Source organism: Propithecus coquereli, unplaced genomic scaffold (genome assembly GCF_000956105.1).
Source record: "Propithecus coquereli isolate 6110/MARCELLA unplaced genomic scaffold, Pcoq_1.0 Scaffold7, whole genome shotgun sequence".
NCBI classification, from domain to species: domain Eukaryota; kingdom Metazoa; phylum Chordata; class Mammalia; order Primates; family Indriidae; genus Propithecus; species Propithecus coquereli.
This window is the reverse complement of record NW_012153062.1, coordinates 4,204,108-4,217,054: the sequence shown is the minus strand read 5'-3', so window position 1 is coordinate 4,217,054 and position 12,947 is coordinate 4,204,108.

The following is a 12,947-nucleotide window of genomic DNA, read 5'->3' as shown; positions in this document are numbered from 1 at the left end:
TGCGAGCTTTGCTGCCACCAGTTAATCGTGTGATTCACGGTGACCTCGGGGGGAAGAACCTTCCTCATTTCTTGGGATCTCCGGCATTTGTGATATGGTCTGGCATGTAGTAGGTATTTGAATACTATTTGTTTTGTTTACTTAACTATCTATTTAAATTTTCTTTACTGTGAAATAGAACAAATGTAGAAAAGTGTGCAAAACAAGACTTTACAGCCAGTGCTTTATTACAAAGTGAACACCTGTGTAACTGCCACACAGAGCAAAAAACACAGTATTGCCAGCGTTCAGAAGGCTCCTCCCCCTCTGCGCGTCCTTCTGTGCCTCTCAAGGGGAACCACTCCCCTGATTTTTGTGGTACTCACTTCCTTGGCTTTCTTTATAGTGTAACCACCTAAGCTTTCATCCCTAAATATCGTAGTTCGGTTTGCTTGACTAATAATGAAAAGGTGTTCAATTTCACCAATAATCAAGAAAATGCAAATTAAAAACATAATGTAATAATACCACACACAGGAGAATGATGAAAATTAAAATGACTAGTGGCGGTGACAAGGATGTTAACAATAAGAAATTGAAAACACTGCTGAGAATATATAAACACTTTGGAAAGTTTGGCTTCATCTCAAGTTGAAAATCTGTAGGCCCTATGACCTCGTAGTTCCCAATGAAGTGTGTGCAATGTGTACTGAAGATACGTGTGTGAATATTCATAGCAACACAATTGGTAATAATGATGCGATGGGAAAAACACATTGTACAATTGGTAGTCAAATTAAATCGTTTACAAAAACCCCAAATACATTGTGCTTTTTGTTTGCCACGACCTGATTACTAGTGAAGTTGAGCACCTTATCGTGGTTATTAGCCGTCAATGGCAGGATTCTTTGCATGTTTGGAAGTTCACCTGCAGGGATTTCTGTTAATCATCCAAGGGAAGATGTCATGAAGGGAGTTGGATATATATGGAGTTTATGGCAGAAGTCAAGGGATTGAAGATATAAATTTGGGGCCATCAGCTCATCATTAGTGTGGAAAGTCCTAGAAGGGATGGTGCCTTTGGGATCTACTTGAGGTTTCTGTGGAATGAGAAGGTGATGTATTCAGAGAAATTGAGTATATAGGTGGTTTTACTCCTAACCGACGATGACTTCCAGAGGACCCTGGGGAAGGGTTGGGAGGGCAGTAAAGGGAAAGGAGATGGGCTTAGATTTGGGGGGTGTAGAGAAAACTAAATGGGCTGCAAAGTTGACAGGGATAAAAGGCATTGAAACTGGTTGCTAAGTCTTCTAAGGAAGGGATAAAATGGATGGAGAACTGGTTTCAAGCAGATCTTGGACAGGTATTTGCCAGTGAGTAGTGGTCTGAGAGGAGATGTTGAGTGAGCGTGATCGTGAGTGTCCCAGGAGCATGGGAACTCTGTGCGACTCCCTTCAATTCTGCTGTGAGTAGGTCCAGGATGGGGGAAGTGCCAATCTTGCTAACATGAGTAATCTGTTGCTGACACAATTATGGAGAAATAAGATCATTTAGGTAAAGAAGGCTCTGGGTCGGCACACTTCCTGATTTTTGTTTGCTGATCTCAGAAGAAAATACTGGGGTAAGATCTTCTGCTGAAAGAAAATTTGTTTAAATCATAAGCAGACGAAAATGCTTTGGTACTCATAGAATATTCTTGTCCTAGATGTTTTTAGCAGCTTATATTTAACCACCTATAATTCTTCTTAAGCACCATTTTGTTCAATCTTTTGAAACTGGAGATTAGTCTTTCAATGAGAAATCTGCATTTCATTGTAAAGATGGAACACAATGCCTTCGGCTCACTATTCTGTGAAGGAGCAAGCTTATTTTGGTAATATATCTTTAGCATATTGTAAAAACAGTGATTGTAGCAAATTTATTTCAGGCAAGACAGACTGAGACATGCACATGTGTGGCTCAAGGGGCATGAATGATATATCCTCCATTTCCCATACTGCAAGTAATGAAAATTTTGCGGTGACGTCAGTTATCTTTGATTTCAAATTGGGCGTCTGTGATGAAAGAGCCAGTGAGGAAAAAAGAGTAATTTCAGAATGAGAGATTATTATAATTAGAGTCAGCAGCAGATCTCTGTGCTACGAAAATGTTTCTTTATGTTCTACTTCCTTTGGGAAGATATAAAATCTTAAGAATTTTGACCAGTGGTCACCTCTGCCTCAGATTCTAAATATTGTACTTAGTGGAAATTGTAGGGGAAAGGGTTCATGATCCCTCCATGGCTGGACCCTCACTCCCAAGCAATTTTCTGGCAGGAAGCATCCGTAAAAATATCCACTGTCAACCACCAAGCCCTGACCATTTGACTACCATTATGGGTTTTGCATCAGTTCTCTCTTGGGCATTCCTGTTGCCACTGCCCCAGTTCAGACCCTCCACATCTTTCGCTGTGTAATTGTTGTAATTTGTGAAAAGGTCAGCGCGATGACTTCGGTATGGATCAGTTAAGGGAAGGCTTTTTTGAAGGGGCGAGGTTTGAGTTAGGTATTAAAGACTAGTTAGAATTTTGAAGGGTATTGTAGGTGGGGAGGATGTTTCGAGTGAAGAAATCATGGTGAGAAAGCTCAGAGCCCATGTGGAAGGTGGTAAGCTGAGAGTTGGCCAGAATTCCCTATGGAAGGAGATGAGATATGAATGGTGGGTTAGGGCATGATTTAGTTGGATTCTGATTCCCCAGGGAAGCCTGAGCTGTATTTGGAGAGTTAAGAACCATTCGCCTCCCTCTATTTTGGTGAAAGGGAGCTAATTTTCAGTTCTCTGATGGTTTGGATTACCCTGAGGAGAAAACTGGGGGATGAGTTATAGAGGATGGTAATTATAGCACAAATCTCTCTTGTAAGAGAACCCTGCAAACTGAGATGGTAGAGAGGGAACAACAGCAGCAGAACCTGCCACGGAGACCTGCCAGCTAGTGTGGCACCTGATCACTGCCTGGGGAAGACATCCAGAATCCCACTGAATATTGCCTTTATACCTGCCATCATCAGGACTTTGGGATGCTTTTTGTTATAATAAAATTTTTGTTGTAATCAAAATTGCTGTGGAAGGATCTGGAATGAGGACTCAATTTTGCTGTAATAAAATATTATAATTTTTTTTTAAAAAAATCCTAGTCTAATGGAAACCTAAGGGGAAATGCAGGCTCTCCTGGAGTTCTAATTTTGCCAAGAAATAAGACAGCAAAACAATCTCCACAAAAAACTTTATGCTAACAAAGGAGATTGTTTCACAGAGCAAAGATGGTCAGAGGTACATTCAAAAGGCAGAAATTTAAAAATCCATCATGTGTCCATTTTACAGTTTCCAAACACAGCCTAGTACCATGCCTGACAGCAAGTAGGTTTCAAGGAATGTCTCTCAAGTGAAAGAGTATGGAATATTCTAGGCTTGAGAAGTGCTGCTTATAAAATTTATTTGGCTTAAATTGTCAAATTCTTAAATTGTCATGTACTAAGATTACACAGTAGATACAAAGCAGAAAGACACCTCACCATTTCCCCCAACTTTTAAGATTCTGTACACTAGGATGAAAAATAATTTTAGTAAAGAATCCATAAAGTAAATGGATTCTAGACACCTGATTCTGGCAAAACTATCACAAACCTGGCGAAGCCATCATAGCTGGAAGCAAAGAGAATGTTAATAATTTAGTGTTTTGAGTTCACGGGAGAGTATACATTCTTTCACTTGATTTGATTTTAAAACGCAAATATTACAGCAGAGTGATTCAATATTTCTGTTAGCCTTCCCTGGAGCTTACATTTTCAGGGCCACAGCCTTTTTGCTTTGGCAATGTCAGTGGGAACCTAATGCCCATCCTTTGACCAATTGTTTGACACTGGGTAGGGATTAAACCGGGTAGGAATTATATATATCAGCAACCACAGGAGTTTGGGGCTTAAGGGTCTCACTCTAAAGTCACAATCCACACACAGAGAATCAGAGTTTGGGCTCTTATTCAGCACTCTCGGGTGGTCCTAGTTAACCAGCTTTCTCAGAAGGGACTTTCCCCCTTTGGTACGAGTCTTGGGCACTGTGTGGCGTTCAGGCGGTGTCTGCTGGCAGTGCTCTCACAAGGCAAATAGCGGGAGCAGGCTGGTGGTGTGGGGCAGACACACTCAGGGGTCAGATGACCGCCTACAGAAAGGGTCTCTGTCTGGATATTCTTCTCAGAGTTTGGGAGATTCTTTCGCCCTTTATTATACCTGTATTCAATCCAGGTGAGTTACTATGTTTTTTTTTTTTTTTTTTATAAAGGGAGTTTAAGCTATTCTTGTAGGGGTAAACTTTGCTTTAAGGTTCATGAAAGTTGCATCTGTGCTGAGATGGCTTTGTCTCTAGGACAACCAGGGTTTTTAGGTCCTGTTGTCATAGAGACCTGATAATCCCTGGGCCAGGGTTGGAACTCTCCAGCCCAGGTTACATCATTGTTAAGCGACACCGAGTATAGGCCCTGTGAGATGTTTGGGTGGGCCTTGTGGCTATCATTCCTTGTATGTAGCCACGGTATGTCTCTTACAGTATATGACATTTTGGATGAAGAATCGAGCTGTGGATGGCTCAGGCTAGACATACTGTGGTGCTTGCAAGGGCTGTGGTATTATGACAACAGCCAGCAAAGCCAAAGGGCTGTGCAAAAGGTTTGGTTTGACAGGGGAGTGAACAGAAGCACCTCTTTAGCAGACTCCACTTGAACCTGCTAAAGTCTGATTGAAAGAGAGAAGATGAAAGGGCTAACGTGGGGGAATTTTCTCCCTTTGGTGTTTGGGAGAGAAAAGTACTAGTGCCCTCCAGCATATTGGAGAATGGAATTTTTTTTTTTTTAGATCGAATTTCTAGTTGTTATTTTAAAAAAGTTGAGAACACATTGTCATAGAAGGTGCATTGGGATTCTTCTCCTGGGAGAGAATGCTCCTACTTAGGTGAGGGGTGTACCTGGGATTACAGATTGAAGGTGAAAAATAAGAATAAACCTTTATCTGGTGGTTTCTTTATATGTCCTCCAGTGAATTCTGACTTTCCATCAGAAAGAGACGATGGATTTTCTTGCCTTACAGCTTCCGGGGAGACATGCTGTGGGAGTCTCACTGCTTCGAAATAATTCATGGATGTTTTGTGAAACCTTTTGACCCGGCTGGGAGCCTGGGGCTTTTGAGCATTCAAGAATAATAGGCAGCATTGAAAAGGAGTGGATAGAATGTTTTATTAGCTGTAGCTATTTTTATTAACTGGAGTCAGGGGAATATCAGAAAGGATCAAAATTTAGGAATTCTTTGAAAAAGCCTTTATTTTACATTGGTTTTATTTTATATTGCTTCGATGCTTTACTCCATGGTGTAACAGACACTGAATTTTTTTGCCCTAACAAATGAGAGGGCCAAGATGAGGCTTTGAAATTCGTATTTGTTGTTAAAAGTGAGAAGGATGTGAGGGAGGAGAAAGAGAGGGAGAGAAAGAGGGGAAGAGGTAATGGTAACTTCTTTGAGCGATATTTCTTTGCTCCAAAATTTTTACTATTCATAATAGGGTTTCACCAACATCTCTCTCTCTCTCTCCTAGTCATGATCACTTTATAGCGAGTTTTATCTATGCTCAGTTCAATAGGTGTATTTGGAGTACCAATGAGGAATAAAGCGTATGCCAAGGTGTGCAAGGATCTAGAAATAAATAATATAGAGTCTTGGCTTATAGTCTCTTGGTTGGGATTGGTTAACTGCAAATTTTAAGTTTATTAACCTCTTTGCCCTCCATCCCACAATCCCAAGACTCCAAGCCTAACCTTTGTCCTTAGTAGATGAAACTGTTAGGAATTTTTGTTATAAGCAATAGAAACTAATGCTGGCTAGTTTAAGCAAAAGAGGTATTCATAGAAAGACATAGAAGTTTCCTTTGAGATTGAAGAACCAGGTTTGGAACAGACAGGAAACATTAGGTTCAGGAGGTCTTGACAGAAAGAACTAGCCAACCGTCTTGTCAGGGTCAACAGCTGCTCCAGTAACAAGGAAATTTTAACTATTTGACTATTATTCTTATTCTAGCAAGGGAGCATCTGATTGGTCAGTTTGGGTCACATGTCTGCCCCCTTGTCTGGGGATGATGGGCCATCTTGGGTTGATACACATAGCATGCTGTAAGGTGAGAAGTAGCTCATCAAAAATTGAGATATATTACTAAATTAAGATGGAACGGATCATGAGTAGTCAGAAAACCGATAAACACACTTGAGTAAGGTAGGCTGAAACTCTCTCCCCTAACTCCTAGCTGTATTAGGTTATGACCTGGGCACCCAAGGGCTTAGGGCATTGGGAGAGGATGACGCTGAACCAAAAGGTGAGGAGAGAGCTGGGCCCATCTCTTCTACTTTCCTCCCTCATACGAAGGACCCATCTACACTCAGAGGAAGAAGCGTTATCTCCAGACATTGGAAGAAGGGACTCCTGGGTGTAGAATCACGTGGTCTCTGACACTGAAAATCACACTCTCAGTCTGAGGCACCCTGCGTGGAGTGGGCTGTACATTGGAGAGGCAACAAGCCTCACATGCTGGGTCTAACTCCAGATCAAAGGGATTTCTGCTATTCCGCAGTCAGACAGGTGCACTTAGAACTGTCCTTGGTGCTGACCAATGACTAGCATCCCGTAAGCCTGTGCTTCTGGAGCACGCATGGCCTGACCACTCAGGACCCAGGCAGATGATATTTGTGGTGATAGCTACTCATGTGGCTCATATCCGGATATGGTTCCTGAGGTGGGGACTGTAACCTGTTCTATCGTGCCAATCTCACCTGGGTGAACATACTAGACCCTCCCCTACCACAGTCAATGGGCCTGATTACCATGTAGAGATCAAGACTGAGCCAGAAAGAAAGCTATGGATGTTTACAGTGTCTAAGCATTAAAAAAAAAATCCACTGATGTTGTGATTCTAGGATTAAAAATCCAAGTTTTCCAGAATGAGAGCTACTGTCTGCTTTATTTCTCTGTGACTGAATCTGGACTCCTTAGAAACTGAATTTCTTGCTTGTCATCTCCAGGCATTTGTGGGTGGGTTACTGATTCCTGTCAAGGAAACTCTTGAATGGATATAATCTACTTGCTTGGATCAGTTATTCGAATGTATTGCACATACATTTAGTGAGCACTTATAATGTATAAGCCCTCAGATGAGTGCCACAGGGTCACAGAGTGAGTTAAGGGTGATAAGAAGCAGGGAGTAAAGATGGACAATCAAGCTTGGGGTCATCTTTCCACTGTTGCAAGAGAAAACATGGGCACTAAATGGGTAAGGATACATATGTGCGTGATGTGTAGAGCTTAAGTGACAAAAGATGTCCTGCTGAGATGAGTTCTTAAACTAAGAGGGCAATCGTGTAGGCAATATGAAAATTGAGGCTCGCCTCTGGTGCTGAGGTTTGCTTACAACAGACGGAGTCTGGCTAGAGAAAGGATGGATGGGCTATTCATGAGGCAGTACAGCAAAACCCACAGTGTTCATAAAGATATTTTTGACTTGCTTTTGTGCCCTTTCTTTTGCTCTCACTTTGCTGTGACCAGGGGTCTGGTTGTCATCTGTGGCATATGCATCATGCTCTGTAAACCTATATCTTGCTCTTGCCCTATAATCCTATCTTTCTCCTGTCAATAAACCTCATTTTCGTGCTTGCCTTAAAAAAAAGATATTTTTGACTCTAACTTACAGTAAGAAATACATATTACATTGGGGTGCATATGCCCCTCCACACCTTCCCTTTATACTGCTAGAACAAAAGTTTTATAAAATAATACTCATCTTTTCTATGTGCGATACATGATGATGTTTTTCTATTTAATTATATTCCATTCTATATCTATCCATTCAATTTCCTAAAAAAAAAAAGTGCTGACTGTGATCCACTAGATTGAATTCAGGGCCGACTAAAGGACCACAACACATAATTTGATAAATATTGCATAGCGGTTGGGTAAAGGTTCTGGAATCTGTGAATCTACATTAAAATCTCAAGTTTTCCATTTCTTAATTGCCTTAAATAACTGATGTGTAAGTCATCTTGGGCTGTCATACAAAATAGCATAGATTGGATGGCTTAAAAAAATTTATTTTCCCACAGTTCTGGAGACTGTATGTTCATAATCAGGGTGCCAGCATGGTCGGATTCTGGCAGAGGCTGTCTTCCTGGCTGGCATGCAGATGGCTGCCTTATCACTGTGTATTTACATGGCCTGTCTTTGGTGCATGCAGGTAGAGACAGATCTCTCTTTCTCTCTCTCTCTTTTCATGAGACCACCATGAGAACCCTTGTGACTCATTTAACCTTAATTACCCCCTAAAAGCCCAATCCGCAAATACAGTGGCACTGGCGATTAGGGCTTTAACATATGAATTTTTGGGTGACACCATTCAGTCCATACCCCTTGGGTAAGTTGTTTAACTTCTCTGTATCTCAGTTCTTTATCAGTAAAATGAAGGTAATAATAAACTACATATATTATTTATTCATTAACAATATTTATTGCTCACCTAATATGTGCCAAGTCCTGGATAAGAGAACAAAAAAGTAGACTGAAATCCTTACCCAATGGGACTCTTGTGTATAGAAATAATGATTGTAAAGTGCTCAGCAAAATATAGTGCTCAATAAACATTAGTTGTTGTCATTGTTAATTGGTAAGAGGCCCGCCTGGTTGAAATTGGGTCCATCCCCTAGACGTCCAGGAGGTATCTCCTCCTGTCATACAGTGGGTGAGATGCTGTCGTTAATGTGGGTTCAATTACCCCATGCGCATGGCTTGACTGTGCCCGTTTGTGTATACTTTACTCCACCCGGAGAGGCAGGCCCAACACTGTGGGGAGCTCAGCTGTATCAAGATAAATGGCATGATTTTCCATAACTGAGATGGATAGGAATCACAGGGACTCATAATCGAGATGGATAGAGAGACATAAACTCAGCTCTAATGGGTCGCATCAGTGCTATAATAAAGTTATGAACAAAGAGCTGTGGGAGTACAGAAAGGGCAGTGAGTTCCGCTTGAGGGTGGGGAAGGCTTCTCAGAAAAGTCGGATTTGAGTTCCCCCTTACTTAATTTTCAGGCAAAACCTAAGGGGTGGTGGTGAGAGTATTTTAAGTAGAGGGAAAGCACACACAGACAAAGATGTGTGCACATGCCAGAGGAAGGACAAGAAGCCCAGGTGGCTGGCACAAGGGCAAAGAATGCTGAGAATGCTGGAGGTCAGTGCTAGGTGGGCAGGTGCAGGTGTAGTAAAAGGAACTCCCCAAAGTCTGAATTCTCTCCTATGAGATACAGAAAAATAAACTACAGGGGTTTTAAACAAGGAAGTGTCCTGCAGTTGGGAGGAGGGGTTGGATAGGCAGGCATTTCACTGGGAGGCTGTTATAATTCAGGTGAGAGATGGATGAGGGCTTGTCACTTGGCAGTAGGAGAGAAATAGAATCACATGAGAGACGTTTATGAAGTTGAGTTTGTGGGGTTAGTGGGAGATAAGAAAGTTGCAGGAGCCAAGATGACTTTAATCTTCCACTTTGGTATCAAGGGGTCATTATCTGAATAGGAGATACAGATATAAGAATGAGTTTGGAGAGGATGAGTTCATGTTAGACATGTTGAATTTGAGTTTTCTACATGGTTTGTGTTAGCAGTAACTACGTGATAAAGAGAGAAGTAACTACAGACTGATCATGATATAATGTTTAACCCCAATTAGCTTCTGGTAAACCTGTTAACCCAACTTCCCCAAAAAATCATATTTGAAAAAGTTGAGTTTGAAAACTAATCTGAATGTCTGGCTGTAACTGAGTTTCCAACAACCTGAGAGGACAGAGCCTGACGTGTTGCCTGTTTCGATGGTGCACACACTGTTTCTTTATTTAGAGCCTCTTACCAGTATCAATTAAACCCCAGTTAAGTTTGACATCTCTTAACCTTGCATTGGATCAAATTCACTGCTACAGCAGAACCCATATGGCACGGAGACAGTTGTAGGCATCAGTTCACTGCTTATGTAGAGTTACTGGCCCAGTGCCAACCAGTAATCACTGCTTTTTGTTAATAGACATGTTTGCTTTGCAATCATTTCAATACACAGGGCTCTGGATTAATTAGATCGAAATCTGTCATCCATCTAAGAAACCACAAGAACTCACTCTCTGTGCTTCTGAGGGAAAGGGAACAGCAGATTTTGGCAAATTTTTAAAAATGTGTTTGCTTGTTTCCATAAGAACTTAGTAGACTATCTAAATAACCAGTGCATAAATGATTTTTGATAATTAATAAAGATCATAGAGTGGGGTGGGAAATTGAATAGATAAGCCCTCAAAGGAATTAAGGTGAGATTTTTCTCGTGATATGAATTAGTTGAATTTTTTAAAAAGCGCTTTTTTTGTTTTTGGTATTTGTTTCCCTAGAAGTTGGCCAGGTGAATTTTGTTTGGGTGTGAAGGTTTACAAAGAGAGCCCCTCTGGCCATCATGTCAAAGGTTTGTTCAAGCTGGAGAAATAGCCACCAGGTTTCTTTGCACACAGGTTTGAGTGGGCAGAGAAGTGACCTTGCAGGCAGTTCTGCAGCAGAGCCCCGCTGTAACTCTGCCTTTGGGGTCTAGAGCATCAAGCTGCCTCAGGCAGAGACCCTCCACCTTGAATACCTTCTGCTACATCACTAATGATACCCCCTTGGACATGCCTTATGCTAAATCCTCTGAAGTCAGTATTTCCAGACTGAATTTCTCTTACAGTAATACAGATAATGTTTATTGGTTTTTATATGGAAGCATGCAAAGATTTAAATAGCATCCCACAGTTTCCACCTTTTGTATATGGGCAGCTTAGCCTAGTGCATTATACATATTTGTTGAATGAATAGAAGATGGAAGTAGAAAGCAGAGGAACTAAACTCACATCAGAGTAAGGATCCTTGATGTGTCTATATTTCTGCATTTAAAAGGCCCCAATCTGTCATATACATGACAGATTGACCTCTTGATTAAAAAAACAAATCTATGCCATCCGGGGTTAAGGTAATGGTTGATTGGCCTGTTATTTAAATCAGCGGTCCTCAACCTTTTTGGCATCAGGGACCAGTTTCATGGAAGACAATTTTTCTACTGACAGGGGTGGGGATGGATTCAGGATGATTCAAGCGCATTACATTTATTGTGCAGTCAAACCTCTGCTAATGATTGATAATCTGTATTCGCAGCTGCTCCCCAGCACTAGCATCACTGCCTCAGATCCACCTCAGATCATCAGGCATTAGATTCTCATAAGAAGCATGCAACCTAGATCCCTTGCATGCACAGTTTATAGGAGGTTTTGCACTCCTATGAGACTCTAATGCAGCTGCTGATCTGACAGGAGGCGGAGTTTATGCACTGATGCAAGTCACGGGGAGCGGCGGTGAATACAGATGAAGCTTTGCTGGCTGGCCCATCGCTCATCTCCTGCTATGTGACCCGGTTCCTGACAGGCCATGGACTGGTACTGGTCCACGGCCTGGGGGTTGGGGACTGCAGATTTAAATCACCCTGCTGTTGCAAATATGAATCTTGCATTTTTAAATTTGTTTCTTTTTTTAAGTTTTACTTTATTTTTAATTGACAAATGGTAATTGTATATATTTATGAGGTACGGTGAGATGTTTTGATACAACAAAACAGGCTAATTGATATATCATCATCTCAACTATTTATAATTTCTTTGTGGTGAGAACATTCAAAATCCTCTATTTTATTTATTTTGAAATATATAATATATTAGCTATAGTCACCATGCTGTGCACTAGATCACCAGGACTTATTCCTCCTCTCCAGATGAAAGTTTGTGTGCTTTGGCCAACATCTCCCTTTTCCTCATCCATCTTTTCCTCCCTCTAGCCTCTGGGAACCACCATCCTACTCTCTACTTCTATGAGTTGGACTCTTTCAAATTTCACCTATAAGTGAGATCATAATAGTATTTGTCTTTCTGTGCCTGCCTTATTTCACTTAGCATAATGTCCTCTAGTTCATCTGTGTTGTCATAAATGACAAAATTTCCTGCTTTTTAAAGGCTCAATAGTATTTCACTGAGAATACATACCACATTTTAAAAATCCATTTATCCATTGATGGACACTAAGGTTGATCCCATATCTTGGCTATTATGAATAACGCTGCAATGCACATGGGAGTGTAGACAACTCTTTGACATACTGATCTCAATTCCTTCAGATATAGATACAGATGTGGGATTGCAGGATCATAGGGTGATTCTACTTTTAGATTTTTGAGAAGCCTGCATACTGTTTTCCAAAATGGCCATACTAATTTACAGTACCACCAACAGCGTGTAAGGTTTCTTTTTCTCCCCATCCTCACCAACGCTTGTAAGCTTTTGTCTTTTTGACAATAGCCAATCTTAACAAAATGCGAGGTGATATCTCATTGTAGTTTTAATTTGCATTTCTCTGATGATTAGAGATATTGAGCATTTTTAAATATATCTATTGTTCATTTGTGTGTCTTCTTTTGAGAACTATCTATTCAGGTCCTTTGCCTATTTTTTAATGGGGTTATTTGTTTTCTTGTTACTGAACAGTTTTGAGTTCTTTGTAGCCCCTTATCGGATGTATGATTTGTAGGTATTTTCTCCCATTCTGTGGGTTTCTTCACTCTGTGAATTGTATCCTTTGCTGTGCAGAAGCTTTTCAGTTTGATGTAATCTCATTTGTCTATTTCTGCTTTTTTTACATGTGCTTTTGGGGTCGTATAAAAGAAATTGCTGCCCAGACCAATGAACCTTGCATTTCTAACAATTTCCTAAATACCGTATATAGTTGAGAAATATTCCATATTTTTTCAACTACCACTTTATATTTATTGATCACTCATTAATTGGTTAACTATCTTGCTATATT